The 9,546-nt window shown below is 37.5% G+C and overlaps 1 protein-coding gene across 2 annotated transcripts in view; it reads left to right on the top strand.

Moving 5' to 3' along the window:
• Positions 1-9,546, top strand: part of SGMS2 (sphingomyelin synthase 2) — a 59,246-nt gene that overhangs the window by 10,187 nt on the left and 39,513 nt on the right. Inside the window, exon 1 of one of the 2 annotated variants that reach the window (XM_014544734.1) lies at positions 2,425-2,449. The exons of the other annotated variant lie outside the window; for it this stretch is intronic. The gene's annotated coding sequence lies outside the window, so the exon portion shown is untranslated. Of the gene's footprint in view, positions 1-2,424; positions 2,450-9,546 lie in introns of those variants that run through there. 2 annotated transcript variants of the gene reach the window in all.

Raw genomic sequence — 9,546 nt, 5'->3', positions numbered from 1 at the left:
GTTCCTTTTTCTCCACATCCTCTCCAGCACTTGTCGTTTGTTGATTTGTTGATGATAGCCATTCTGACAGGTGTGAGATGATTAGTTCTTTTTTTATGTTTCCTAATGAACCAAGACCAGCCATTGATATGGAAAAGCCACTGGAAAAACTTTGGGTAGGCCCACAACTTGGATGGGGCTGGGATCTCAGGGAATCACCACGGTGGGGTGAACAGTGTTAGTCAGGTTGATAGAGACTCAGATATGTTGCCTGCTAACTCAGTGGGGAGAGGGCTGAGCAAAGGAACAATGGCCTGTGCCAGCACTTCTGTCTGGGAGAAAGCTGCCCCTCCAGCCTTTGCCCTGATGCCAGACAATTCAGCTCCTTTTCGTAAATCCCTGGAGCCTTTCAAGCTGCTGCCCCAGCGCTGGAGCTCAGAGGGAGTGAGTCTCTCAGCGAGTTAGTCCATGCACGGGCCCTTTAAGAGGAACACTTGGGACTCCATCAGCCCTTTGTCTCACTAAACTACAATCTCCGTTGGGGACTTCTCTTCCTGGCACTGAAACCCTGGGCTGAAGAGCCTGGTATGGGTCTGGGACTCCTTGCTCCTTTGAGGAGGACCTCTGCAGCCCCCCTCCTGATTTTTGACTACCACATGCTGGTGTGAGACTAGCCTGTTCCATGTCGCCGCCCATCCTACCAGTGCCCCTCCTATAAGTCTCGATGCTGCTGCTTCTATATATTTTTAGTTACAGAACTTCTGTAACAGAACTTGAGGTGATTCTCTGATGGCTGTTCCGTAGTTTAGTTGTAATTTTGATGTGGTCATGGGAAGAGGTGAGTACGTGGTATGGGTCTGGGACTCCTTGCTCCTTTGAGGAGGAGCTCTGCAGCCCCGCTCCTGATTTTTAACCACCACATGCTGGTGTAAGACTAGCCTGTTCCATGTTGCCGCCCATCCTACCAGTGCCCTTCCTATAAGTCTCGATGCTGCTGTTTCTATATATTTTTAGTTACAGAACTTCTGTAACAGAACTTCAGGTGATTCTCTGATGGTTGTTCCATAGTTTAGTTATAATTTTGATGTGGTCATGGGAAGAGGTGAGTACAGCATTGACCTACTCCACCATCTTGACTGGAAGTGTCCATCTATTAGACTTTTAATAGTATTTAATACAGGCATACTGGAACCCTTGTGTTAGGATGGATAGTGTTTGGTGAGGGGAAGAAAAAAATGTTCTAAATTAATTTGTATCCTTCAGTCTATAAGTATTACATAAATTTGGGATCTAGTACTTTCCCACTAAGATAAGGTATCATTTAGGCACACCCTTAGTTCTTACTTTTTTGTCTTTAGCAGGCATGGGTGAAAAGGAAGACAAAGAGAAAACTCCAGTATCTGCTATGTGTGTATGTGCTCGCTTTTGTTTAAACCACTTTTCCTTCTTTGAATATTTAATGCATAGAAATGACTAAGAAAAATAGTGGAGCCCCAAAATGTTAGGGGAATAGCAATAACTGGTGGAGAATTTATATGGAATGCGAGCCATTTTTTTTTTATTCTAGAGTGTTTTATTTTAGATATTTTTGGCTTCTAGAGTGACTTAGGTGTGCATGCTAACTTAAGTTTTAAAATAAAAGTTGGTAAATGACCTTTGGCCAACTGCAATATATTTATATATATTATGGTATTTGATTGTGAAACCCCTCCATTCTGAAGCTACTTAGATGTGGTCATCAATTACTTCTTGTTATTCCCCACCCTCAAATAAAAAAGAGAGAGAGAGAGAGAGACAGGTATGTGTATAACAGTTTTTCTGGCCTGAATGGGACCTGCCACATGAGTCAGCCCTCTAGTTGCCTGAAAACATTCTTTCTTGACTTGAGGTCAAAAGTAGTGACTCAGTGCTGTTTGAGAATGTAGTATATTAATTGAATTTATGAGAGAGAACCTAATTTTATAGGGATGGCAGGTTACTTCTATGACACCACATAATTTTAGTTCTCTTCATATGTAAGAGTCAAGTAATGATCTTTTGTCTTAAAGCTTTTCTTCAGAATTCAGTAAGTACAACAATATAGCATATATTTCAGCTATAGTGCCTTTTGAATTTCCCTGTCTTGAAAAGAAAGGAAGGAGCCTCTCTTAACAGTGAGTGATATGGGAAGGAACAGTGTTAAGGTTAAGAATGAAATCAACAGTCAAGGGCTGGGAGCAGGTCATGCTTAATAAGTATCTGCTTTAGGTCTGACTGTACCTGTGCTTTAGTCACCTTCCTCCTGCCAAACACAAACAGGTTTCTAGGCAACGGGATTGATTCAGACACTAAACATCTCATTACAGTGAAATGTCCACCTGCAATATTTCCAGGAAATGCCCCTCTTATAAGTCACTGGAAAGTGGGATCAACATCCTCTCAGCCACTGAAGGCATCAGATGAGCCAGAACTGGTAACCATGTGTTAGAAGGTGGGGCTGGCTAATGTTTGGAAGGGAGGGCAAACTGAGACTATAACCTGAGCGGTAACTGTGGGGAGGAAGGTTGGAGGGAGGGGGCAGGCTGGGAAGAGAAATTCATTGCTCTTAGTAGAAAAAAAAATTAGTACATTTCTAATTGTAAAGTAGACCAGAATCTTGGAAAATCAATCATAGTGTAGTAGCTAAGAACGTGAACTCTGGACTTGAATTTCTAAGTTTCACTTCCTCATAACTCAAATGGTGGTGATAAGGGTACCTACCCCATAAAGTGGTTGTGCGTATTAACATGTTAGTATTAACATGCTAGTATTTGGGAAGACCAGTCTCTTATCAGAAGCGCTGGGGCAGTGGCCTCATATCCTCTTCCCTCTAGATAACTCCCTAAGTGGTGGGGGCAGAATTGTGAGGGAATGAAGGAAAACCTAAAGATAGGTAAGAACTTTTAAATGATTTGTCTATTCTTTTATGACTTTGAGAACTGTTATTTAGAAATTGTCATTATAGCATCATTTAAGAAACCTCTCCAAAGGTTTTCATCATTGTGTACTACAGTTAATTTCAAAATGATTAAAAGCCCTGGTCAGTGGTAAAAAATAAGTACATGATACCATCTTATTCAATAACTATTGAGATTTCTTTATTGCCAAAATAATAGCCTCATGACTTAGGTTAACTTTTGGATCTCTGTAAAATTAAGAAAAAAACTTGTTGAACTCTAAAATTTTCTGACATTCCTTGAAGCCACAATACATAGTGCTTCACTGAATTTGTCATTGAAGGTAGAATCCGTGCTTTATATGCAGTCTTATACTTTGACTAACTTTCTATGAGTTTAGAATGTCACTTTAGGAGAAATGCTTTCAAGTTCGATTTGTTTTATAGAGAACCTAGAGTTTTCTATTAATTTAGATTCTCAGTCTTTCATTGGAAATCTTCATTGTACTTGATGGAAAGCTGTGTTAATCATTAATCATAATGAACAGACAATTTCTATTCACAAATGGAAGAAACCATAAATAATGCCTCAGAGTTCTAACATATGACCAGCTGCTTTTCAGAAGTTATTTAGCTCAGGAGTATGTGTCATGTCTGGGATTAAACCTGGAATAGCCTGTTACACAGAAAAAATAAATAAATTTAAATGTAGGATTGCTGATCCATTACCAGAGACATCTAGTCTTGTTTGATAGTGTAAATTGTCTGCCTTGAAACATTAATGCTAGCAGAATAGATGAACTCTAAATCAAGATACAAAATTTCAGATCATTTGGGAAATTTTTTTCAATGTTAAATATTTCAGGAAAGACCTTTTTAAACACCAAGTATTTTAAATATAGCTTATGTTTAAACTAATCTGTATCATATTATTATCTAATTTTGAATCTGCATTCATATAATGGTCAATTGGTATAATAAAACATAATACTTTATTCTTTTATAGCCTTTGGTATTGGCCTCTGAGCTCACCCAGTAACTTTCCATCAGTTACCTTGCATCTAATTAGCTATCTCTTATTCTAGGAGATATGACCTTTCAACTTCCACCTTATTAAAAAAAAAAAATTTTTTTTTAGTTTTTATCTCTCTCTCTCTTTCTTTCTCTCTTTGTTTTAAGCCTGAGATCAGGAGCTATTCATTATAATGTTATTTAATTGACTCAGTCCTGGTGGAAAGGAGGTTCTGCATCAGATTCCATGTAATAGTTTACTCCATTCAGATGCCTAAATAGTGAATGGAACCTAATGGATGATTCTCTCATGAATTTTTTTCCCTTTTCATGTGGCCTATTCCACAAAGTCATTTCTGACCATGAGAAATAAAGATATAAGATAAGCCATGTTTTCTTATTGTAATATGCAAATGAACAATCATTTAACATAGTCCCTTATTTGAGAATTGTGAGAAAAGTGGAAGAAACTGAGGTCAAAGGAGATTGTTTTACCTTTTTCCCCCTTTTTAAAAAAATTAAATTTATTGGGGTGACAATGGTTAATAAGATTATATAGGTTTCAAGTGTGCAATTCTATGATAAATATATGGTGATGGAAGAAGGTTTGACTTTGGGTAGTGGCTCACAATACAATATACAGATTGCTTTAATTTTCATCAAGTGATAAAGTCAGGGTTAGAGCCTGTGTCTTAATAAACCCCTATGGAGCTGTTGCCCGTCAATTATCTACATCAGGCTAAATTAAAATACCCCAAATTTTTAAATCTTTGAGGGAATCGATTTCTCACATCCTAGGACCAATCACATGGTAGTGTTTCGAGCACTAAGAGGAAATAAATACCTAGAACTTCTGATGGTTCTTGTACACTCATCAATAAGATACTTCACCCTACTTCTTTTCTTTCTGTGAGAAATGGGATTTTTATTTGCTTTCTTTAGCTGTCTTTGGTGAGATCACTAACATATCTTTGCTTTCTTTGTATAGAATTATATGCATGTACAGGGTGGAGCACATGTAGGTTTACAGTTGTTCATATGGAAAATAACACAATACTTAATAAATAAGAATAAACTCTGTGTTTCATGTACTCACAACTGCAAACCTACTTGGCCCTACCCTGTATATATTTGAATATGGCAAAATGTATTAGAAAACCGAAACCTGAGGTTGCTAAATGACCCACCCAGGGTTAGTCATGGCTTCTCTGTGGCCAAATATAGATAAGGATGGTGGCCTGTTAACTTCCGCTCCAGGGCCTTGCATTGACATCATTTGTTTTTAAACTTTTTGGCCATGGAACCCAGATTTCAACTGAGATTTTGGGTAAAAATAGAAAGCAAAGTAGAGCTCTTCTAGTTGAAGCAAGATGGGGCCTGGAGACATGTCCACGTGGTTGGTCTTCACTGTAATAGATTTCTTATCACAACACAGGGAAAGACAAACCCCTCAGGTCAAACATACCCTGGTCTTGTTCTTGTTCTATTTCTCTTGAGCATTCCCCCTGCTACCCCCCCCCCATCTGAAAGTGAACATAAATGGAAAAGCTGGGGAAGGTGAGTTGACACAGACGGGGAGTCACAGCTATAAAGGAAATGCCAGGTGTTCCCAGGTGGCTCAGAATGTTTTTACTGTGGGTCCAGAGGAAGCAGCAGGGGCACTCTGGCTGTGCGAATCTACTGGTCCCCAAGGTTGGTTCTTTTTAAAAAATTTATCTTTCTTGTTGAAAGTATTACAGATGTCCGCTTTGGGTTTTGTTTTTGTTGTTTTCCCCATTTACCCGCTCTTCCCTTCAGCCGCCCCTCCCAAGCCTTCGCCACACTGTTGTCTGTGTCCATGGGCTATGCATATAAGTTCCCTGGTAGTCACCCCTACCTTCCCTCTGAGATTCATCAATCTGTTCATGGTTCTATGTCTCTGGATCTATTTTGTTCAGTAGATTCCATATATGAGTGAGATCATATGATACTTACCTTTCTCTGTCTTATTTCGCTTAATGTAATACTCTCCAGGTCCATTCATGCTATTGCAAATAGTAAGAATTCCTTCTTTTTTTATCGCCGTGTAGTATTCTGTTGTGTAAATGTACCACAGTTTTTTAATCCACTCATCTGCTCATGGGCACTTAGACTGTTTCCAAATCTTAGCTATTGTAAATTGTGCTGCTATGAACATAGGGGTGCATATATTCTTTCTGTTTGGTGTTCCAGGTTTCTTAGGATATATTCCTAGGAGTGGGACTACTGGAGTTCCATTTTTAATTTTTTGAGGAAACTCCATACAGTTTTCCATAGTGGCTGCACCAGTCTGCATTCCCACCCTTTTTTCCACATCCGCACCAACACTTGTCTTTTGTTGAATTTTTGATGATAGCCATTCTGACAGGTGCAAGATGATACCTCATTGTCGTTTTAATTTACATCCCTTGAGTGATTAGTAACTTAGAGCATTTTTTCATATGTCTCTCAGCCTTCTGTATATCCACTTTGGAGAAGTGTCTATTTAAGTCTTTTGCCCATTTTTAAATTGGATTGTTAGACTTTCTTTTGTTAAATTGTATGAGTACCTTATATATTTTTGGAAATTAACCCCTTATCGGATGTATCATTGGCCAATATATTCTCCCATGCAGTGGGCTCTCTTTTCACATTGTTGATGGTTTCTTTTGCTCTGCATAAGCTTGTTATTTTGATGTAGTCCCATTTGTTTATTTTCTCTTTAGTTTCCATTGCCCTAGGAGATGTATCAGTAAACATATTGCTATGAGAGATGTCTGAGATTTTGCTGCCTATGGTTTCTTCTAAGATGTTTATGGTTTCACAACTTATATTTAGGTCTTTTTACCCATTTTGAGTTTATTCTTGTGTATGATGTAAATTTATGGTCTAGTTTATTTTTTTTGCATGTACCTATCCAGTTTTCCCAACACCATTTATTGACGAGACTGTCTTGACTCCATTGTATGCTCTTGTCTTTGTCAATATTAATTGAACATAATGGCTTGTGTTAATTTCTGGGGTCTCTGTTCTTTTCCATTGATCTATATGCCTGTTCTTGTGCCAGTACCAGGCTGTTTTGATACAGTTGCTTTGTAGTACACTTGATATCTGGTATTGTGATCCCTCCAACTTTGTTGTTCTTCTCAAGATTGCTGCAGGTATTAGGTATCTTTTTGGTTCCATATAAATTTTTGGAGTGTGTGTTCTAGATCTGTGAAACATGACATTGGGATTGCATTGAATGTTTAGATTGCTTTGGAGAGTATGGACATTTTAATGATGTTGATTCTACCAACCTGTGGACACAGTAGTTTCTTCCACTTGTTTATATCTTTCTCTATCTCTTTGAAGAAATAGAAAGAGAAGAACACAGGCATAAAGAGTAAGAATGCCAACAAATAAGTACCTATTAATAATGACCTTAAGTGTAAGTGGATTAAATACTCCAAGTAAAAGGCATAGAGTAGTTGAATGAATAAGAAAACATGATCCATATATATGATGTCTACAAGAAACTTACCTTAGAACAAACGACTCACACAGAATGAAAATGAAGGGATGGGAAAAAAAAAAAAAGCTGGGGTAGCAATACTCATATCTGACAAAATAGACTTCACAGTGAAGGCCATAACAAGAGACAATGAAAGTTACTTCATAATGCTAAAGGGATTGATACAATAAGAGGCTAATAACTCTGGTAAACATATATGCACCTAATACAGGAGCATCCAAAATATATTAAAAAACTCTGTAGGACTTGAAAGGAGAGATGAACAGTAATGCAATCATAGTAGGGGACTTCACCACCCCACTAACATCACTGGATAGATCTTCTAGACAAAAAACCAACAAAGAAACAAATCCTAAATGACACACTAGATGAGATGGAATTAATTGACATTTACAGAACATTTCATCCCAAAGATACAGAGTATACATTCTTCTCAAGTGCACATGGGATATTTTCAAAGATAGACCACATGTTAGGATACAAACAAGTTTCTGAAAGTTCAAGAAGGTTGAAATTATATCAGGCATCTTCTCGAATCACACTGGCATGAAATTAGAAATCAACTATAATAAAAACACTTAAAACATTCAAATATATGGAAGATAAATAGCATGTTATTAAACAATGAATGGGTTACCAAAGAGATCAAGAAAGAAAGAAAAAAATTTCCTGGAAACAAAAGAAAACGAACACACAACAACCCCAAATCTGTGGGACACAGTGAAAGTACTCCTGAGAGCAAAGTTCATAGCACTACTGGCCTACTTCAAAAGATAAGAAAAATTAATAATAAACTATTTAACCCTACAACTTAAAGAATTAGAGAACAAGAAAAACCCAGGGTAAGTAGAAGTAAGGAGATTAAGATCAGAGCAGAAATAAATGGTATAGATACTTAAAAATATATATAAAAGATAAACAAAATTGATGAATCTTTAGCCAGAATCATTAAGAAACAAAGAGTGAGGACCCAAATAAACAAAATCAGAAACAAGAGGTGAAGTAACACTGACCCCACAGAAATACAAAGGATTGTAAAAAATAAAAATAAAAAATACTATGAACAATTACATTTCAACAAGCTGGGCAATTTGGATGAAATGGACATATTCCTAGAAAAATACAGTCTTCCAAAACTCAATCAGGAAGTATCAGAAAACTTGAATAGGCCCATAACTACTGATGAAACTGAAACAGTAATTAAAAAACAACAACAACAACTCCAGCAAACAAAAGCCGGTCCAGATGGCATCATAGGGGAATTTTATCAAATATGAAAAGAACACTTATCCTCCTCAAACTATTCCAGAAAATCCAAAAGGAAGGAACACTTCCAAGCTCTTTTTACAAGACTAGCTTAGCCTAATTCCAAAACCAGATAAAGGCACTACAGAGAAAGGCAATTACAGGCCAATATTCCTGATGAACATAGATGCTAAAATCCTCAACAAAACATTAGCAAATTGCATCCAGCAGTACATTAAAAGCTCATACACCATGGGCAAGTGGGCTTTATTCCAGGGATGCAAGGCTGGTACAATATTCAAAAATCACATTGAGCATATCAATTGACACAGAAAAAGCATCTGACAAAATCCAACATCCTTTTTTTATGAAAACTCTCAGCAAACTGGGAGGGGTCATACCTCAACATAATAAAGGCCGTAGATGACAAGCCTACAGTCAACATCATACTCAATGGGCACAAACTAAAACCATTTCCCCTAAGCACAGGAACAAGACAGAGATGTCCGCTTTTACCACTATTATTCAATATAGTACTGGAAGTACTAGCTTCAGTGATCAGATAAGAAAAAAATAAAAGGCATCCAAATTGGAAAGGAGGAGGTAAAACTCCTTTCAATATCATGTCATCATTATTCACAGATGACATGCTATTGTACATAGAAAACCTAAAAGACTCCACCAAAAAACTTCTAAATTGAATAAATGAATTTGGCAACATAGCAGGATACAAGATTAACACCCAGAATGTATGGCATTTTTATACACTGTTGAGTGTTTCCTTCCACGTCCTGCGTGGATCAGGGTTCGGGATCTGAAAAGAGGAGCCGCACACAAATGAGAGAAAAATGACACGAGATAATTTTGAAATATTGGGGACCAGGCG

The sequence above is a fragment of the Myotis brandtii genome, unplaced genomic scaffold (genome assembly GCF_000412655.1).
Source record: "Myotis brandtii unplaced genomic scaffold, ASM41265v1 scaffold38, whole genome shotgun sequence".
NCBI lineage: Eukaryota > Metazoa > Chordata > Mammalia > Chiroptera > Vespertilionidae > Myotis > Myotis brandtii.
This window is presented reverse-complemented; position numbering and strand designations above follow the sequence as displayed.